This window comes from Pleurodeles waltl, chromosome 2_1 (assembly GCF_031143425.1).
Source record: "Pleurodeles waltl isolate 20211129_DDA chromosome 2_1, aPleWal1.hap1.20221129, whole genome shotgun sequence".
Lineage (NCBI taxonomy): Eukaryota > Metazoa > Chordata > Amphibia > Caudata > Salamandridae > Pleurodeles > Pleurodeles waltl.
Window position 1 is genome coordinate 43,271,856 of NC_090438.1, and position 22,568 is coordinate 43,294,423.

Sequence of the window (22,568 nt, forward strand, 5' to 3'; positions counted from 1 at the left end):
CTCCAATCTGGCTTCACCTGGATCTTGTGCTGACCCTCCTTGTGTGGATGCATTTCAAACTTATTTGCTGTTGTTTATTACAGCTTCTGACAATCAAGACAGTCTTTTTTTATCGCCACCACTTCTGCTTATCGTGTGAATGAACTGGAGTTACTTTCTTTGCAACCTCACTACAACATTTTCTTCCCATGCAAAGTGCTGGTCAGGACTCAAGCTGCCTTGCTACAACAGGTAGTAGAACTCATTCGTGTTGATCAGTCGATTACCCTGACAATTTTCATTCTACCTCACCCCTGGAAAGAGGATGAGAGGCTCCATAGGCTTCACACCTAAGAGAGCTTTGAGCTTAAATGGGCAATGATTATACAGCCTACACCTCCATGCATGGAGTTTGAACGGCAACAGTGGAAGTGACTTGCCACCCTGTGTGAAAGATTTAATTCCTGCAGCCTGTCAACAAAACCTATCTACACCAGGCACTGATTAAAGTTTGTGTCCTGGTGTAGGGTATTTCATCTCGACCCACTGTAGGCTAAAGTTTCACATGTATTGTTCATTTTGTAGTTGGCCCAGTGCGCCCTTGTAGTGGGTACAGTTATGGGTTATGTATCAGTCTTTTAGGCCTTTTTATATTTGCCTGATCACCCTTTCTCTTTTAATCACTGGTAGTGATGTGTTTACTGAAGGGCCTGGCACATGTTTCCTCTAAAGCAATTCATCATGCCTTGGTGAGACCTAAATCTTGTCACAACGTTCCTTATGTGCACGCTTTTCGAGCTTATTTGGAGTTGTTTGCTACAGCTTCTGACAATCAAGGTAGGCCTCATTCTTTTTATCCCTTTTGCCTATCGTGTGTGAATTGGAGTTGCTTTCTGTGCAAATCATCAACATACTGAACAGTGGTATACCACTTGGGAGAAACCAAGGTGTTGCTGTCCCTATTAAGAGTTTGGAAAAGATGGAATGGGACTGTTCACCACATTAGCTAGCCTCTGCTAATTTCAAATGTGAAAAGATATTGGCTCTCTTCATGAATCGGAATGGGGAAGATAATGAATCACAAGTCAACAGCTGTAAACTGTAAACCATAATGCGGAAGCAGGAATACATGATGGTAGCAGCATTGGGTACTGCGGAGAAACTGGGTATTAAAATACTATTTATCACTTGCAAGTCTTGTATGAAGTGAGAACAGTCTTTCTTAGCCTCCTTTATCAAGAGAATTGAAGTGTTACATGTGCTTGCAGTAGGCACTAAAACTCCTTGTTTGATTAGCACTGCAATGGTGTTTCGAATTCAAGGTTTGGTATCCAGATGTCGAGATACTCTAGAATGGGAGGTACTTTCTGCATGGGATCAGCTGTAATTTTCACAGGGTCAGCAGAAAGTGCATAGCCAACAGCACTTGTGTGTTCAGACCATGTTTTTGAGTTACATATTTTTATCTTCATGCCCATTGTATGATCCACACAGAACAGACATTATTTCATCTTCTCCAGTATTGAATCCTTCATAGATTCAGATGCTTGAATATTCAAGTAATCGAGGTGGGAGGTCCACTGTATTCATAACTAGTTTTATAACTAGCAGTATAAAGCAAACCCTCATAAAGTAAAACCAAAACCAGTGAGATTGAAACCATTTCACATCATTATAGGTAGAACCAAACTTCAGCCAATCAGTTGCAGCTCCTGCATAATTCCTCTCACTCAGATCCACCACACCTCAGATTTCTAACCACATGTCCTCTGTAAGGGAGTCTCCCTAAGGTTTGCTCAGTACTTTCAGAAAAACTGTTAATTTGACTTCAGTTGTCCTATGTTTACACTCTACTGCTTCAAGGGGAAGATTCAGCTCTGCCTGAGCATTATTTTGTCACAAATACATCATGTTGGGGGGATGTTAGGTGTTGCAGGTCCTGTGGTAAGCTGAGACTGTTTTCAGAGGACCCTGTTAAGGAATGCCTTTTCTGTTTATATCCTGAGCATAAAGTTAAGGACAGTAAATATTCCAGAACCTTTCCTACAAAGACAACCAAGGATAGGTTAGCAAGGCTCATTTTGTGGCTTCAAAAGAGAAAATCCACAGAAACTCCTGTCTCTTGAGAAGAGGAATCTCTAACTCCACCCAAAAAAACAAGAAGAGAGAAAGATCTAAAAAGGAGTTGTGCGAGGCAGAGAGGCAGCAGAGAAAGTAGTGAAATTAATTCCAATAGCTGACTATTTCTGATTAGAAGGTCTTATGGTCATGAAGAACTCAGCTACTGTTGATTCCTAGACTAGGCAAGAGATATAAGGCTCCTGGAAACTCTCCAACCTGCCTTAAAGGACATCCTAAACCAGATTTGGTAGGTACGCAGGCGAAGATAAAAAAAAAATCAATGCTCAACCCATCCTGATAGGGAAGGTAAGAGGTTAGATAATATAGGGAAAAACTTTTCCGCTATGGCTGCTATGACCATAAGAGTGTCCAAAGTTGTAGCCATACTGGGCAGATATGATCACCAAATGTAGTCAGACTTACCACTGTTTATACACCACCTGCCAGAGGATAAAAAGCAGGCGGTGAAGTGTATTCTTTAGGAGTGAGAAAGAACATACTCCGAAATGATCGATACAGTAATGGATGTAGCTATGACTGGCTTCAGGCAGATGGTGAAAGGGGCAGTCCTAAGATGACAAGGATGGGTAAAGGCAAGCTCTTTTCACCCAGAAGTGCAGTCAAAATATTGGATATGCCTTATAAAGAAGAAGCTCTCTTTGGAAAACACGTAGATGATGCACTCCAATCAATTAAAGCTGATACAGAGACTGCAATATATTTGGCAGTGCTGCAACAGTGCAGGTTTCAGACATTTCATGGTACAAGGGACTGAGGCCAATAACCTTTCAGAGGAAGCTATCAGTCCAACAGATATCAGCCTTACGGCTAAAGCTAGCAGGGTTGCTGACAGCATTTTACGCTGCAATATAGAATACCACCAGCTGCAGCTTACTCTAGACAGCCTAGAAAAAAAAAGAGTTGGCAGGGGCAAGACAGGGGCATGACTTCTGCAGAATGCAATGACAACAATATCACTCCATTTACCTCTTTACAAACAGCACCCTTGATTGTAAAGTCTCTCTCTACAACTATTGCAGCAAAGCAATCTCCTCAGATCAATGGGTAGTGGATACTATAAGACAAGGTCATACCCTACAATTTACCCAAAAGCCTCCTTCTAATCCAAGAGAGGACATCAGCATATTCATCTATTAAAGAGGAAATCGAGGCGGTCATTCCAACATCGGCGGTAAAAGCCTCTTACCGCTGTCAGAAGACCGCCACCAAACCGCCGAGGCCGCGGTAAACCGCCACGGTCATTCTGACCCACAACAGGCAAACCGCCAAAATACAGACATCCACAAAAGTCTGCCACACCAAAGGTCAGCGAGAAACTGGCGATGACGAAACCTCCACCGTCACGCCAACATAAATACGCCCACACTATCACGACACACGAATCCACGCGGCGGTCTTTCAACCGCGATATTCCATTGGCGGTACACACCGCCGCGCTCAAAATACACACACTCTTACTAAACACAGCCACATTGGACAATTTGAAATACACACACCTGAGACAAACCACACCCACACACCCAATTAAATATAAAACACACACCCACATCACCCACAAACCTCCACTCCTAGAGAATCGGTACCACGCACTGAGAAATAGATATCCGAGCACCCAGACGCGCACATTACATTCACCCAGCAATATTACCACGCACTTCACACAACACACCAATACACATCACCACACTTAGCACCACACAATCCACCCCACACATCCCCCACACCACCCCATGGCACCGCAAAGACACCCCAGGTTTTCTGAGGATGAACTCAGGGTCATGGTGGAGGAAATCGCACGGGTAGAGCCACAGCTCTTCGGAACACAGGTGCAGCACACCTCCATTGCCAGGAAGATGGAGCTATGGAGCAGAATAGTCGACAGGGTCAACGCTGTGGGACAGCACCCAAGAAATAGGGACGACATCAGGAAGCGGTGGAACGACCTACGGGGGAAGGTGCGTTCAATGGTATCCAGGCACAACATCGCGGTTCAGCGGACTGGCGGCGGTCCACCACCTCCTCCCCCAGAATTTACAACATGGGAGGAGCAGGTCTTGGCGATCCTGCATCCTGAGGGCCTCGGCGGAGTATCTGGAGGAATGGACTCTGGTAAGTCTCATCTTCACTACTTCATCCCCCCCACCCCACCAGCATGCCAACTCATACCCCCACCCACACCCTCCCCCCCCATCACACCTACTCCTTGCAAATGTCTCACCATCACAACCCACCCATACCAACCGCAAGCCCTGCATGCGACCACAAAGCATGGACACCCATCACCAAAGCATGCCCACTGCACATCCCAATCCCCCCCAAACCACCGTCACAAAAGCCCCCACACAGGAATGCAAGCACTGGGGTACACGGGCACCCACCCATTGCACGCTATGGCACACACAGATGCAATAACCATCCCTTTATACCCCTGCAGGACCCGAACGCCACGTCACCGCGCAGGAGGGTCCACAAATGTCCTCTCCACCCCCAGAAGAGGCCCACAGTGATGACAGCACCTCTGTCGACCTGGATCTAGATGACCAGCCTGGCCCATCGGGGACCTCGGGACAGTCGGTTCCCCTCAGACAGCCACAGGCCACAGCAGACCTTCCCCCCTCTGGGAACACCAGCACAGCCCCCCCCCCCCCCCAGCGGGCCCATACCTCTGTCCCCAGGACACGTCAATCAGCGGTGTGTCCACCACTACAGGGCACCCAGGTTAACCCACCACCCCAATAACAACAGAGACCTGGGGGCAGTGGTAGTGGGCACACGGTCTGGGGGACAGAGGCCCAGGGAAACAGGGGAACTGGGAGGGCTGCTGTGCGACAGGGGGGGGGACAGGCCCAGGGAACCCACTCTCCACGAGGCCCTCTCCTCCATCATGGGAGCCTACCATCATTCCCAGGAGACGATGGCGACGGTACTGGCCAGGTTTCAGGAGATCCAGCTCCTGCAGGAGGAACAGTATGTGGGGTTCAGGGAGGAACTACGAACCATCAGTTCCTCCCTGGGCACCATTGTAGGGGCTCTGAATCTGATAGTCACCACATTGCGGGACACTGTGGCACCACAAAGGGCCCCTGACACTAGCATGGACCAAGAACTGGCTACCACCTCTGCCGGCGCTAGTGGACAGGAGGCCCCGCCACAGGACCAACAGGCCACCAGCACCCCACCCCCTGCAGAAGGAGAACCACCCCGCAAGCGGGCCCTGAGATCCAGGAAGAAGACAGAGTAAGATGCCAAGACCCCCGCCAGGAAAGGATACCTCCCTGATTGTCATCCCACTGTCCCACATTGTCACCCTGTCCATCCTTAAACTGCCCCTGCTCCACTTTCCACAGGCATTTGGACAATGCACCTGTGATACAAATAGTCTGGACTCTGCCATGGACAATCCTCCACCATCACCCCTCACCGATTTGCAACCACCCACCAATATAGAGCACTGTAATAAACACAGTTATTACACAAAACAATCAGGAGTCTGGCTGTGATTTTGAACAAATGTATTAAACATTAACGTGCCAAAATGCTCATTTACATTGTGATGTCAACATACCAATGTCACACAGCTGTAGTTCATGGGGAAACAAAGCAGATGTCACGCAGTGGGGCCCTGGTCTCTGAAATCGGAAGGGAAAGTCACAACTCAGTTACTATACACTGGGGGAAAAGGACAGACAGTAGAGAGGTAGTAGTGTTTAAGTATATGTAATATGCCGGTGTGTATTCTTACCTGTGTGTCATTGGAAATACTGCTGTATTACTGTGTTCCTGTTGTCTATGTCGTCTTCTTCGGCTTCCTCGTCTTCACTCTCCACAGGCTCCACAGCTGCTACAACACCACCATCTGGACCATCCTCCTGCAGAAAAGGCACCTGTCGTCGCAAAGCCAGGTTGTGAAGCATACAACAGGCCACGATGATCTGACACACCTTCTTTGGTGAGTAGAATAGGGATCCACCTGTCATATGGAGGCACCTGAACCTGGCCTTCAGGAGCCCAAAGGTCCGCTCGATCACCCTCCTAGTTCTCCCATGGGCCTCATTGTAGCGTTCCTCTGCCCTTGTCCGGGGATTCCTCACTGGGGTCAGTAGCCATGACAGGTTGGGGTAACCAGAGTCACCAATTAGCCACACACGTTGCCTCTGGAGTTGACCCATCACGTAAGGGATGCTGTTATTCCGCATGATGTACGCGTCATGCACTGAGCCAGGGAACTTGGCATTAACATGGGAGATGTACTGGTCTGCCAAACATACTATCTGCACATTCATCGAATAATAACTCTTCCTGTTTCTGTACACCTGTTCACTCCTGTGGGGGGGAACCAAAGCCACATGGGTCCCATCAATGGCACCTATGATGTTGGGGATATGTCCAAGGGCATAGAAATCACCCTTCACTGTAGCCAAATCCCCCACCTCAGGGAAAACGATGTAGCTGCGCATGTGTTTCAGCAGGGCAGACAACACTCTGGACAACACCTTGGAAAACATAGGCTGGGACATCCCTGATGCTATGGCCACTGTTGTTTGAAATGACCCACTTGCAAGGAAATGGAGCACTGACAGCACCTGCACTAGAGGGGGGATCCCTGTGGGTTGGCGGATTGGTGACATCAGGTCTGGCTCCAGCTGGGCACACAGTTCATGAATAGTGGCACGGTCAAGCCTGTATGTCAGTATGACATGTCTTTCCTCCATTGTCGACAGGTCCACCAGCGGTCTGTACATAGGAAGATTCCGCCATCTCCTCGCATGTCCCAGCGGACGGTGCCTATGAAGGACAACAGCGAGCACAGAGTCAATCAACCCACAGGCACGTAACCACAGCTTGCACATAACACGATTCTCACTCCAATGAATGCTTTGTATGAGTGTTGATGCAAGGCTTAGGTATGTGTGACGCAGTAAAAAGTAAGCCATGTGGGCCCCTGAAATGGCGGCTGCCTGACCTGTGAAGTGCGACAATGGGATGTGATGTAAATGCGCTGGCGTGGCACACCGTGGCGGTAGGCGGTCAAAGACCGCGGCACAAAGCAGCATTGGTTAACATTGAACCCTATGGGTCTCATGAGCCAATGACGATGTGCACCGGCGGTCGCGGTACGCACCGCCGCGGTACGCACCGCCGCGGGCGTGACCGCCATTTTCTATCTGCTTAATCACTCGATACCTGATCTTCGACAGGAGAGGACCTACACTGCAAGTGCTGCTGTGACCTCGGTCTGGAAGAGACAATGGCTCATGCGACTGGGGAAAGGGCCCCTGCCTTCACAGCTCAGGAGTTGGAGAAACTTGTGGATGGGGTCCTCCCCCAGTACGCGCTACTCTACGGTCGTCCAGACCAACAGGTTAGTACTGAGGGAGCATGCTTTATGGGCAATGCCTGTGTTGAGTGGGGTGGATGAAAGATGGTGGGGAGGGGAGCGATTGAGGCATGCATCAAACGACGGTGAGAGCATGTGCCACATGGCAAGGGTAGGGATGGGGGGCCACTCACATTGAATATGCAGAAGGTGATGACTATTTTTCTCCCCCTGTACATTTCACATAGGTCAGCGCCCACCAGAAGATCGATATTTGGCGTGGCATCGCCAAGGACGTCCGGACCCTGGGGGTCCACCGCAGACGGGGCACCCACTGCCGGAAGAGATGGGAGGACATCCGCCGCTGGAGCAGGAAGACGGCGGAGGCTCAGCTGGGGATGGCCTCCCAACGTGGGAGGGGTGCCAGTCGGACTTTGACCCCCCCTGATGTCCCGGATCCTGGCGGTGGCCTACCCCGATTTGCTTGGGCGCGTGAGGACATCACAGCAGACACAAGGGGGTGAGTACACTCTCATTCTGTTGACTTTGCGCGCAGTGGAGGTGTCTGGGTGGGGGAGGAGGGCTGTGGGTTTCCCTAGGCCAAGGCGATTTCTGTAGGCTAGGCCCCTCCGTAAGGCATGGCCCTGTGCCCCCGCACCCCACCTCCGCTCACCCAGGAAGGTGGGCATCTCCTTAGCCCCAGGCACCTCAGGCCCTGCCTCAGTCACCCCTGCTGCCCTCAGTGAGGAGGTCATTGACCTCCTGAGGACGCTCACTGTTGGGCAGTCTACCATTTTGAATGCCATCTAGGGTGTAGAAAGGGAGGTGCACCAGAGTAATGCATACCTGGAGGGCATTCATTCTGGTCAGGCTGCCCTTCAGCGATCGTTCCAGACTCTGGCCTCAGCACTGATGGCAGCCATTGTCCCTGTCTCTAGCCTCCCCCCTCCAACTTCCTCCACCCATACCCTATCACCTGTACCTCTGCCTATCCCAGACACACCATCAGACCAGCCTGCACACACCTCAACACCCAAGGGAAGCTCAGGCAAACATAAGCACCACACATCACACAGGCATTCACCCAAGCAACATCCACATACAGACATACCAACACCCACTGCCTCCACTGTGTCCCCCTCCTCCTCGTCTCCCTCCTCCCTCCCTGTCACGTCTCCACTCACACCTGCATGCACAACATCTTCAGCCACTACGTCCCTCAGCAGCACACACACCAAAACACCCCGCACATGTGCAGTCACCACCCCCACTGCCATTTACACGTCCCCTGAGTCCTCTCCAGTGTGTCTGTGACCCCCTCTTCCAAGATACACAAACGCAGGCAGCCACCCACCCAACAGCCATCCACCTCACGACAGCCTCCAGCCCAAGCACCTGCACCCAAAGACACCAAACTTACAACTCCTACAACCACAACCTCTTCCTCCACTCCCATACCCACTACACCTACCCGTCCCACTGCTCCTAAAAGGTTTTTCCTGTCCAAACTCAACCTCTTTCCCCCAACTCCCCCACCCCGTCCATGTCATAGGACTACAGTCAGCACCTCAGCCACGACAAAACCGGCCCCTGTCATCACAGTCTGCCATGGGCTGTGGAGTGCCCCACCCTCCAGGGCAGCCAGTTCGGTACGAAGCCAAGGCACGGGCAGCCCACCCCCGGAGAAACAACCAAAGATAGGCAGTGGCCGGCGCGAGAGGGGGAAAACACCAGGGACTAAAACCCCTACCATGGCTCCGGCAGGAAGTGTGGAGACAGCTGGCACACCGCCCAAGGTGGGGAAGGGCCACAGGTGATCAGGGAAGGCTGGGAAGGGCAGCACGCCCGACAACACCGCCATCAGCCCAGCTGGCCAGGAGGGCCCGCCAGCCCCATCCCAGGTGGGCAGGAGGCCACCAACAGGCCCGGCACAGCTGCCCAGGAGGGCCCCGCCAGCCGTAGGACAGATGGGCAGGAGGGCCCCGCCAGCCACAGGACAGGTGGCAAATGACCTCCCCGCCATGGCCGGATCCGCTGAACTGGGCCCTTCATCTCAAGCACCGCTGTACTGGGCCCTTCATCTCAAGCACCGCTGCACTGGGCACCGTCTCAAGCACCGCCATCTCAAGCACCGCTGAACTGGGCACCGCCGTCTCAAGCACCGCTGCACTGGGCCCTTCATCTCAAGCACCGCTGCACTGGGCCCTTCATCTCAAGCATCGCTGCACTGGGCACCGCCGTCTCAAGCACCGCTGAACTGGGCCCGCCATCTCAAGCACCGCTGAACTGGGCCCTTCATCTCAAGCACCGCTGCACTGGGCCCTTCATCTCAAGCACCGCTGCACTGGGCACCGCCGTCTCAAGCACCGCTGCACTGGGCCCTTCATCTCAAGCACCGCTGCACTGGGCACCGCCGTCTCAAGCACCGCTGCACTGGGCCCTTCATCTCAAGCACCGCTGCACTGGGCACCGCCGTCTCAAGCACCGCTGAACTGGGCATCGCCGTCTCAAGCACCGCTGCACTGGGCCCTTCATCTCAAGCACCGCTGAACTGGGCACCGCCGTCTCAGGCACCGCTGCACTGGGCCCTTCATCTCAAGTACCGCTGGCCCATGAGCGGCAGGGGCTGGCCCGCATCTGTGTCGGGCAGGGCTGCACGAAGCACTCTGGGCACCAGGCCCCCTCCAGAACCAGTGGAGACTGATATCCACTTGTGAGATTGTGGCTTTGCACTCCCCAGGATGTAACAGTGGGCAGCCCACCCACTGTCTGGACTTGTGAGACTGTGGCTTTGCACTCCCCAGGATTGAACAGTGGGCATGGAGGCCCCTCGTGGATCTGGCGTCGTGCACTCATCTGGCTGAGGTGCCCCCCCTTCCCTTCCCCCTGAGGTGCCTGTAGTTTTGCTATCTGATGCCCCTGCAGTGTTCTCTCCGTTGGAGTCAGGTATCCTGTGTGGGCTTTGCCCATGTGATTTGGGCCCAGTGGTCCACGAACAATGCCTGCTACATTGCTTGGACTTGTACATTTATGTATATAAGAGTTTTTGATGTGTATATATATTTTTTTGCCAGTAATAGAATATAATCAAATGTTTAGAATCATTTCCTTTTGTCTTTGCATTCTTCCGGGGGGTTTGGGGGGTGTCACTCTGCTGTGTTGCTATGCATTGATGTGTGTGTTGTAGTGGGTGAGGGTGAGGGTGGGTGTGTCGCGTATGTGTGTACCCGTGATGATTTCCCCTCCCCCCTCCCCTGTGTCGTAGGTGCGGTACTCACCGTTGTCTTCTGCGCCGGCGTTCGAGCTCCTGGTAGAGGAGCAGGTACACTATCGCTGGGAGTATGTGGAGTTCGGGTTCCATGCTGTCCTGATTCTTCGTGGGCTGTATAGAGGTGAGCGTTTTCCCTTCGAAATGGCTGTTTCCGCCGTGTTTTTATCGGCGGGGCTGCCGCCCCGGAAAAGGTGGCGGATTGGTGTGTTGTGATACAGTGGGCGGTACATTGTCTCCCACCTGTCTGTTGGCGGTGACCTCCGCGCTGTTTGTTTGTACCGCCGTGGCGGGCGGTGTGTTGATATGGCGGTCGCTGTTGGCGGTTTCCGCCAGGGTCGGAATTCCATGTTTTATCCCGCCAGCCTGTTTGCGGTTTGGCCGCCGCTTTAACACCGACCGCCAGGGTTGGAATGACCACCCAAGTCTCTTATTCTCAAAGGAGCGATCAGAGACGTTCCACAGAGGCACAGGTATTTACTCTAACTTTTTCCTCCTAAAGGAAAAGAATGGGAAGTGGATAGCTAAACCAATACCTCTGAAAATAATTATCAGGATGGTTACATTACAGGATATTCTGCAACTGATGAATCCAGGGAATCATGTGACATCTCTAGCTCTGCATGAGGCTTATTTCCATGTCCATATCCATGTGATAAGCTTGCCTGAGAATTTTCACAAATTTGTGGCTCCAGTAGTGGCATATCTCAGAAGAAAAGGTCATCAAATATTCCCGTACTTGAATGACTGCCTCACAAAAGCAACGTCGATCAGTTTCGACAGAACATTGCTTCCAGATGTTTACAAAATTTGGGTCTCAAACTGAATGAGGAAAATGCCTTTCCCCAAGCAAACAAATTACATTTCTAGGGGCGATCCTGGACATTAGAGTCTGCAAGGCCTTTCCCACAAAGGAGAGGGTTGCAAAGATAGTAGCTCTAGCCTTTACCTTCAAGAAAAAGTCAACTTCAGTCAGATAGTGGCAATTGTTCCTGGGAATGGTATTATTTTGCATTCCATTGAACCCCAACTGTCATCTATTTATCAGACCACTGCAAGAACAAATAGTCAGACAATGGAGGCAGGAAACTGGTTGTTTTGACAAGGTTATCAAAGTAACACTGGCAATGATAGCATTAAAATGGTGGATGAGCAAAGACAACATCACCAAGAGCATGACGTTTCGCACCAAATTATGTAATCACATGGATGCATCTATGTAAGGTTGGAGAGCGCATCTCCGGGACCTGGAAGTAAGAGGCAAATGGACGAGCTGGGAAAGGAAGAAGCATTTAAACTTCTTGGAACTAAGGGCTATGGCTTTGGGGCTTCATGTTTTTCTTCCAAGAATAAAAGGATCTATGGTGATGGTTCGAATGGACAACAAAACCACAATGTTCTACTTAAACAAATAAGGAGAAACAAGGTGGCATCCGCTATCCAGGGAAGCATAAGAAATGTGGAACCAGTGCTTGTGTCAGTCTTTCCCTGAAAGTAGAGCACATGCAGGGTACAAACAACCAGTAGGCGGACAATTAAACAGATTGCCAAAAGAAGGCCATGAATGAGAACTATCACAAACACAAAATTCAAGTATATTCATGAAGTGGGGAAGATCAACCTTGGATCTGCTCGCTACTCTACTCAATCAAAAATGCCAGTACTACGCAAACAGGTTTTTCCACAAGAGATCTTGGGTAAATGCCTTTCAGATTGCATTGACAAGAATCTTCGCATACACCTTTTCACCAATCGCTCTGATACTGTGGATCTTCAACAAGTTGAAGAGAGAACCATGTCAAATGAATCTAATAGCTCCAGCGTGCCAGGACAATTCTGGTACACGGATCTTATTCTCATGACGGAACAGCAACACATTCCACTCAAACCAGTCCAAGGACTGCTATCAATGAAGAGTGGCCAGGTGATTCATCATATCCAGGATCACTCAATTTAGCTGCCTGACTCCTTAATACAACGAGTTCCACCAATTGAATATCCCACAAAAATGCAGAGACATAGTGGCCAAAGCGAGAGCTGAATCTACATATAAATCTTATAGGGCAAAATGAAGAAAGTTCTGCAGTTGCTATTCCTTAAATAATTGTCATCCCTTCTCTTCGACGTCTGTGCAGATATCACCATACCTGGTCAGTGTAGATCACTCTGGACCACTACCCCTTTACACATCTCCTAAAATACCCATTCAGCCCTAGAAAAGCTCTGACCTGAGTCTGGGTAATGGGAGGAACCCAATCCACAGTGGTTTGGATTTTGTTCTGCAAGGGTTGAATTTGGCCTCTACCTACCAAGTAAACAACTTTGCTCTGCCCTATATGACATTTGGTCACCTTGATAGTGAGGCCTGCCGTTTTCAAGGCCTCAAGTACACTCCTGAGGTGGACCAGGTGATCCTGCCAGATGGAGCTAAAGACCGCAGTATCATCCATGTATGCTGCACTAAAGGTTTCAATGCCTGCCAGAACTTGATTCACCACCCTCTAGAATGTGGCAGGTGCATTTTTCAGACCAAAGGGCATCACAGTTGTGTTGCTATGTGTATTTGACCATTGACCCCATCTTGTTTGAGTGACTCCATTTTGTGTCCTGCGGCAGTTGCAGGGCAGCGCAGGTGTTTTTTTTTCCACAGAAGTTGTTTTCCTCCCCACAAGTACAGAGTCAGACCGTTTCTGGAACATGATATGTGGGATGCGCATTTCATAACGTTCCCAAGGTTGAGATTGTTTTTGCCAGAGGAATGAACGGCTCTGTCTTTGAGCAAACATGGGAGTCTGGCCAGCTCCTGTAAGTGTTTTTGACTCAGATGAGTAAAGCCATCTTTAATTTCATAATAGAAGGGAGGGGGTTTCTAGAATTCTCTCCTTGAGATATTTTGAGGTATAAAAGACGGGGAAACTTGGCGCTCAGACCGGAGCGCGGCTGTGGAATGGACGTGTTGCCCAGGGGTCTTTTTGTGGTCCCGATTGAGACTCGTGCCTGACTGACCTGAGGGCTCCCCAGTCATGCTGGCCAGGATGTTGTCTGTTACTCAATCGGTGATGTATTCTAAATCTTGAATATTTGGTTCACATATAAATGCTCTGTTGATGCATTGCACATTTCTTCTGTTGATCACCTAATTGATTCACCTATTCATGTATATACACATGTTCTGTTGCACTTGAGTTATATACTTATTCCCATATATTTGTGTCTTTTGTTTGGGGTTTGGGAAGTGCCTTAATAAATACATTATTCAGACTATGAGTGCTGAATTCCTTTGGCATCGTGTCCTATTATTTCATGTGAAAAACAATACATTTTGGCATAGTCGGCAGGATACGATATTAAAGTAAAAGATGTTTGGCAAAAAGACAAAGGCAGCTTCCCAAATACCAGATGAGGTACCAGGGTAGGAAATAGCCCCCTACGGTACGCTTGTGCATGAGTGGTCTTGCTGTGCTGGCTTGAGCAAAAACTGGAATGCGTGGATGGCAGATGCTGAGCCAACAGATGTATTGGTCTGTTTGCAGAAAGTGCCAACAGAAAAAGGGAAAGAGCTTAGCATGCTAGGGTGAAGAGGCTGGGTCCTCTTTTTTTATGTGCTTATCGTAAAATGCATGAGAAATGTACTCAGTTAGAGCAGGAGCGTAATCAGATGGGAAAGCAATTGGTGGAAGTACCTCTACAGTGTTATCGTTTCAAAATAAACTTTTGCAAGATAAACTGGAAAATTATCAGACTGCGGTTGAGAGAACAGCGGTGCGAGTGGTGCAGTACAAATATAAGAAGAAAAAGGGGAAGTTTAATAAAAGGAACAGTTCATTTAGCCATTGCTTAGGCAGGGATAGACTGGAATTCTGAGGAATGGGAAAGTACTATCTGGGATTCTTTTGAATTTTTGGATTCTGGGGAGGAGTGTTGCCAAAATGGTGGCTAGGGTGAATTGGAGGACCAAGAGATAATCTGTGCACACCCCATATTTTGACAAAAATTACAAGGTGGTCCGTGGGGGTCTGTTATGCACTCCCTGAAAGATTACTGTCAGCAAGAGATTAATGGCATTATGAATATGTTTCTGCAAAGGCCTGGGGAAACGCTTACATGGATGGTGCGATTGCTTTGATACAGGAGCCTCTGGAGTGATGTTGGATGTAGGAGATGCAGCGTAGTTCAGCACTGACCCCACTGTACAGGTGGAGTTTAGGGGTTATGAGGGTGACAATCAAACTAGCCTGTTACAAGTAGGGTTATGGGGTGGAATCAAAAATATCATACGGAGTCAGACTGGCCACCAAATGATAAACCCTGGTATACATTGACCGATGCTATGCAGAGAATTAAGGAAGAAGGTATGAAAACTTCGATTTATCTGAATGAGGCTCACAATCTGTTGGAGGGACCTCTGACAATACTAGTGTGAAACAAAATAATTTGCCCCCAGTAAATTAAGTACAAAAGTAAACCGCCTACCTTACCAAGGAACTACCTTGAAGTGGCCCTATCCCTAGAGGCTAATGGCCTCTGGTATCCAGGAGAGGGAGTGTCCCCCTATTGTCAGACATGCATCAAGGGAGGCGTTGCTTTGCGCCTAAGCCGTACTCTCCTTGGACCGCTTGGTAGGCGTTTACTTTTGTACTTTCTTCCTTGGACCTGTTACCATCAGAACAGTGTGTTTTCAACTCCTAACGGGAGACATAGGGATCCGTTGCCCTGATGAATGCCCCGAGACCTTTCTAGGCTCACCACAGAGGGCAGAAACATGATGGCTATCATTTTTTAGACAGATGACCCTGTGAGTCCTTGTTCTCACAGAGGTGTCCCACTCTACGCTTTTAACCACACCAAACAGAACCTACTATTAAATTGTAACTTTGCACAGGTATCTGTTTAGGTGTTTTTATTCCTTAGATTAGCTGGATCCTGACTTTCCAGACCTATAATTCATTTACGCACTCCCCCCTGTTCCTATAACAGGGAGGTTGAGCCCGCCCAGGTGGTATTGTCTTACCTGGGTGGGGCTAGGTGGTGAAATGATGAAGCATGACACTATGTAGTGTGTGAGACCACCTAGTCCATAAAGGAAATCCCCCCTTTTTTTCTCCTCTTTCACTGTTTACCATCCCCATACTGACTAATTTCCTCTAATAGAGGACCACGAGGGACCAAGGGCACAACTGGTACCCTTGGGGCCTATCCCTCATTGTATAAGAGAACCCCGTACTCTCTAGTGTGTTTTATGGTGATATAGGGAGCTGAGTACGGCTGTGTTCCCCCAATTTCCCTCCTCTCCCTCATACTCTCTCCTTGTGTATTGATGTGTAGGGGCCAAGAGACATTGGAAGGCAGTGTCATGCAATACAGTAACAAAAAAGCTGCTTTCTGCTGCTGGAGAAGGAAAGAATAGTTAATATGCAGAACTGTACGCTGTATATCAAGCCTTGAAATATGAGTTACATGGGACATGTCAGATTGATTCATGGTCCACTGCCAATGGGTTAGCTACTTGGCTTCCCACCTGGCATGCACATAACTGGCAAATACATTGCAAGGAGGTGTGCAACAAGGAATTATGGCAATGAATCTAGGAAATGTTAGCATGAAGTACAGTTACTGTATATCACGTGGATGCCCACTTTCCCACTGACTCATTAGAACAGTGGTTTAGTTCCCTTGCAGACAAGAAAGCCAAAATCTTGGAAGCAGGAGTGGTGACACAGATTCTGATTTGGTAGGGTGCTCACCAGAAATGTGGACACCTGGGAGAGAAGGCCACTAACAGGTGGGCAGAGATTAGAGGGATGCACATTCCCCTAGACTTGATAAAAACAGTGATTATGCAATGTCCTACTTGAGTGAAGCGTTACAAATATTGAATAATAGACCACTGACAAATGCAGAAAACCCTTTAATGCGAATGCTAACCCCAGCGTTGCAGATACAACCCCATGTGGCAACTTATACTATTGCGTATTGGGAGACAAAGACAGAAGCTTTAACTCTGTACCGAGCAACACCAGAGGCTGCACGTCTTGATTTGCATGCTTTGAACATGTGCAGACTAAAACCAAGAGATATGTTACTCTTTGAAACAGGGGTGGGAATAGAGATTCCCCGGAACAATTCGGATTGATCGCTCCTCGATCTGGGCTGGTGCTCCAAGGCATTCAAGTCTTGGGGGCAGTGATCAATGCAGACTATCAAGGAGAGATAAAAGAGATATTATTGAACAGGTGAGATGCTGATTTGGTAACACAAGGTGGAGACAGAACTGCCCAAATTGTGATTATTCCAGTGTATGGAGGAACAGTCAAAAAGGGGACTGTCCGAGCCCTTCTCACTGTGTGGGGGGAAGGAGACTTTGGCTCCACTGATAAAAATGTAGGGGTCAAGGTGGGGGTAGAATCTCTGAAGTGGCCCCAACCACCATACTGGCAGAAAACATAGCAACAGGAAAAGAGAACATTCTGTTAGTCATGAAACTCAAACGAGAAGTGAGAGTATGTGCCAGCTGATAAATGTTATATGCAAGAATATTCATACTTGTCTCTTCTCCAGATCATACTATGAGGTGTCTGTATACTGAGTGCGCTGCTTGGAGTGTGTTTGGTTGTGTCCGAGTGGGGTCGAGAGGGACCGAGAACCCCCAACTCTGAAGTGATCGATCGACAGATATTCAATCCAACAAATGTGGATGGGGCGGTGGAAGAAAGTGACGTGCCAACCCACTTGCCTTTATATGAATACTGTAGGTTTTGTGAAGAAACCACCGATGACATGTGGAACAATGAACAATTTAACTCAAGTAATAACTTGCAATATCACTACAGTTGACGTTTGTTATAATTTAACTTGTGACGAAGCTAATATTGCCAAATGTGCCAAATGTGACTCAAAGCAACAGTTCTCCCTCAAGAGATTACACGGGAACAAAAGATTCTATGCCAGAAACGAAATGACAACAAGTGTGAAAATGTAAATAGTATGTCCTGTAAGAATGTAGTATCTGCTGCTAGTCATATTAAGCATGTTAAGTTACCGTCAGGATGGTTATTTTCCTGTGGTAGTGTTACATACACATATATTCCATCAAATATAACAGGAGGTCAGTGTGCTTTCACATGATTAGGACTTTTGATATTTCCATTACAAACAGCATTGCATACCCAGAACCCGAGAGAAACAATACAACTTGGTAAGGATTGCGACTCACAGGTTCAATTATTGTCCAAGGCAGTATAAATAGGCTTAAGGGCTTCAAGGATAGGGGTCCTATGATTAACCATTTATAACACTTGAGTTATTAATAAGATAGCATGTTTAATGATCAAAAATAATAATCACACATCTCTTGCTTTGGCAGAATTATTGTTAGATGTTTGGGGGACAAGGAGAGCCACTTTGCAAAATATAGCAGCAATTGATTATTTGCTTTTAAAACACAATCATGGATGTTCAGAATTTGAAGGGATGTGTTGTTTTAACCTGTCAGGCCATTCTAAATCAATTCAGTCTCACATTGGACCCTTGAATGAACTAGTCAAGGGAGTGAAACAATAAATAGATAAAGGGGGGTGGAACTCGCTATTTGGATTGTTACCTGATTTTGGTCAGCTTCGTTCTATTTTAAGAGGGATAATTATGGTAATCTGCATCATAGTAATGTTATTTTGCTGTGTACAATGCGTGCCTAATTTAATATATATGTTTCGACCTAAAAAAGCTGATTTCAAACCAATGTTATGTGAGTCAATGATCAAAGAGTAGAGTGTGATGCTATGTGGATTTGACCATCGACTCCATCTTGTTTGAGTGACTCCATTTTGTGTCCTGCTGCAGTTGCAGGGCAGCGCTGGTGTTTTTCTTCACAGAAGTTGTTTTCTTCCCCACAAGTACAGAGTCGGACAGTTTCTGAAACATCGTATGTGGGATGCACATTTGATAAAGTTCACAAGGTTGAGATTGTTTTTGCCATAGGAATGTATGGCTCTGTCTCAGAACAAACATGGGAGTCTGGCCAGCTCCTGTGAGTGTTTTCAACGCAGAATCGTACAGCCAGCTTGAATTTTATAACAGAAGGGAGAGGGTTTCTAGAATTCTCTCCTTGAGTTGTTTTAAAGTATAAAAGACTGGGAAACCAGGCGCTCAGACAGGAGCCCGGCTTTGGAACGGATGCGTTTCCCAGGGGATTTTTTGTGGTCCAGATCAAGACTCCTGCCTGACTGACCTGAGGGCTCTCCAGTTGTGCTGGCCAGGATGTTGTCTGCAACTCAGTCGGTGATGTGGTCTAATTCTTGATTATTTGGTTGATGTATACATGCTCTGTTGATGTATTGCACAGTTCTTCTCTTGACCACCTAATTGATGTACTTATTCTTATATATACACATACAAGAGACTAAGGGCCAGATGTAGCAAAGTGTTTGCGCCTCGCAAACGGCGAAAATCGCCGTTTGCGAGGCGCAAAAGCCACTTTGCCATTCAGAAATGCATTTTGCGAGTCGGCTCCGACTCGCAAAATGCATTTCCGACTCGCAAATAGGAAGGGGTGTTCCCTTCCTATTTGCGACTCGCAGTGGGATGCAATTCCATCTGCGACCGGGAGTCGCAGTTACCATCCACTTCAAGTGGATGGTAACCCACTCGCAAATTGGAAGGGGTCCCCATGGGACCCCTTCCAGTTTGTGACTGGACCCCAAATTATTTTTTCAGGGCAGGGAGTGGTCCAAGGGACCACTCCCTGCCCTGAAAAAAAACCGAAACTAAAGGTTTCGTTTTTTTTTAAGTGCAGCTCGTTTTCCTGGTAGGAAAACGGGCTACACTTCCAAAAAAAAAAAACTGCTTTATTGAAAAGCAGGTCGCGAACATGGAGGTCTGCTGACGACAGCAGGCCTCCATGTTAGCGAGTGCCTATACTCGCAATGGGGCTGCAATTTGCGACCCACCTCATGAATATTCATGAGGTGGGTCATTGCGACCCCATTGCGAGTCGCAGTCGGTGTCTGAGACACCGTACTGCATAGCAATTTGCGACTTGCAAATTGCGAGTCGCAGGGACTCGCAATTTGCAAGTCGCAAATTGCCGACTTGCTACATCTGGCCCTAAGAGTGCTGCATTTCTTTGACATTGTGTCCTATTATTTCATGTGAAAGGCAATACAACAGTGGAGTGATAATACTCACCAGGAGTGGAAAATGCTGTTTTGGGTTTGGCAGCATCTGTTAATCTGATCTGCCTATTGCCTGCTGTGAGATCAAAAGTGCTGAGATACTTGACTGCAGCTAGAATATCAACTAGCTCATGTGCCCTGGGATTAGGATGGGCATCAGTCTTAGTGACTGCATTAAGGCCTCTGTAGTCTACACAAAACCTCACCTCTTTCTTTCTGCCCTGGGCATGAGGTTTGGTACAAATACTACAGGACTAGCCCAAGGGCTGTCTGAAGACTCAATAACCCCCAACTCTAGCATCTTATGGACCTCTGCCCTGATACATTCTCTGACATGGTCAGGCTGCCTGTAAATTGTACTTTTACCAGGCAAACTATCATCTGTGTCCACATCACGGGCATACCAGGTAGTCTGACTGGGTATCAGGGAAAAGAGTTCTGAAAACTGACTGAGAACTTGCCTGCAGTCAGCTTGCTGCTGCTGTTCAGTGAGGCTATCAGCAAAGACTACTACATCTACTGAACCATCAACATGGTTGTGGGAGAGGAGGTCTCGGAGAAGGTTATTCTCTTCTTCCTGTCCCTAATCAGTGCCCATGAGCAAGCTTGTGTTGTCACGTAGGTTCTCATTATCCTAATGAGGCTACTAGATTTGGGGTGGCAGAATCACCTGAATTGTGGGGTACTGGGTACAATTCCACACCATGTGACACCTGTCATCCTAATCTGTGTTCTCTCGTAGGTGATTTCCATGTATAGTCATAAGCACTGAATAGTTCCGCGCGCCTGCGGGGACCCCGGAGCACTGTTGTGAAGTATATTCTTAAGTGCAATCATCAGCCCCTTGACAAAAAAGGTCTGTGAAAAACACTTAAGAATAACAGTGTGCAGCCTATGTGAACAGCTACACAGGCCAAATTGTTAGAAGAAAAAACAGTTGTAGTGTAAATTCACTTTTAAACCTCTATTTATTCTATCAATACATAAATAAATACATTCCCATATTTTATTTACACCTCTCATGAAAATAAAACAATGTAGGGCAGTGTAGCCCATAGGCTGCCATTATACAGAATGAAAATAGAGCTGTGCCTTTAAGAAAGTAAAGTCTTCCTGTTTCCCATCATGCACAGCAAAAGGCAGTTGCCTCAGTTCTTTTTTCCGGCTCCTTTCTGACAGGACCCTGAAGCATTGAGCTCTACCTCACAAAATCCTTTTGTGACAGAAATTCATTTAAAATCTTTTGAATTTCAATTTCACTCGACGTTTTTAACATTGAGTGATCACTTTTTGCTTTTTTCTGTTAAATTCTGACAGAATTTTGAGGTTTTTCTACTTCAGAAATGCCTTCACTGTTTGACAAATGCCCTTCTTGTGGCAGAAAAAAGGCCAAAACAGATCCACATCGGGTCTGTATCATTTGTCTTCCATCCAGCCACAAACCGAAGTCGTGTGACATCTGCAAAACTTTCTCCAGAAGGACCCTTCGTGACAGGGAGAAAATCCAACTCCAGGCGAAAGAGGACAGGAGGAAAAGTGGTCATTCTACCACAGAGCGAGGAGAAGGTCAGTCTTCTACCAGGGCTCACCCTGTTTCCTCTATAACTCCGACCAGACCTGCTCAAAAACGGCACAGGTCTCCGACGACGTCGAGGGCGTCGACGTCGAGACAAGGAACGGCGCCAACATGCTCGCCGTCGAGGAGTGGTTCGCTGGCGAGAAAGAGACATCGCTCGCCGTCGACAACTATTTCGCCGTCGAGAAGACGTGGACTCTCGCCGTCGAGATCTGGGTCGCCATCGACACTGCGAGGACGTTCCACGTCGAAGAGATCTGAGTCCGACTCGCCGTCGACACGGCGAGGGCGATCAACGTCGAGGGGGAGTGCTCGACGTTGTAGATGTTCGCCGTCACCACGGCGACGTCGAGGGTCGTCGTCGAGAGATTCTCACCGGCGAGAAGAATCGACGTCGAAGGGCACTCGCCGTCACCGTACTTCGACGTCGAGGAGTGTGTCGACGTCGAGACGACAATCAAAAAGGCCTAGAAGGGTTTATACAACGTCAGAATCCTCGGCCTCACTCATCCTACTTCCAGCGTCTCCACAACTCTCTCCTCGACAATCGCCATTGCCACAGACGCCGGTAACACCTACGGCGCCTCTTCCGGCTCCTCCTTCAGAGTCTGTTTTGAGGACTCCAACGCGGTCTGTAAGACGTTCTGGACATTCCTCTATACGCTCATCTTCCTCTCTGCACCACCGTCATGAATCACAGAGATCTCAGCATTCACATCACAGGCGTTCTTCTTCGTCTACACGGGACTACTCTCCAACCCTATCGGACTCACCGTCCCCGAGAGTGTCCCCCATAGATGATGTGAATACGTTCCAGGAGGTCTTAGTACGAGGGGCGACCAAGCTGAACATCCCGCTGGCGGTACCTGCCCCATCGACGTCAGTGATCTTCGAGACCTTACATCACAGGACATCTTCCAGACCTTTACTTCCACTGGTTCCAGGTCTCCTTGAACCAGCAATGGATGTTTTCCTTGCACCGGCCGCAACGAAGTCTGCTCCCTCCAGACTTATTAAAAAATATCGTCCACCAGAACAAGATCCTCTATTCTTGAGGTCGGACCCAGCAGGGGATTCGGTGGTCATAGTAGCGGCAAAGAAACTGCATTTAACTTC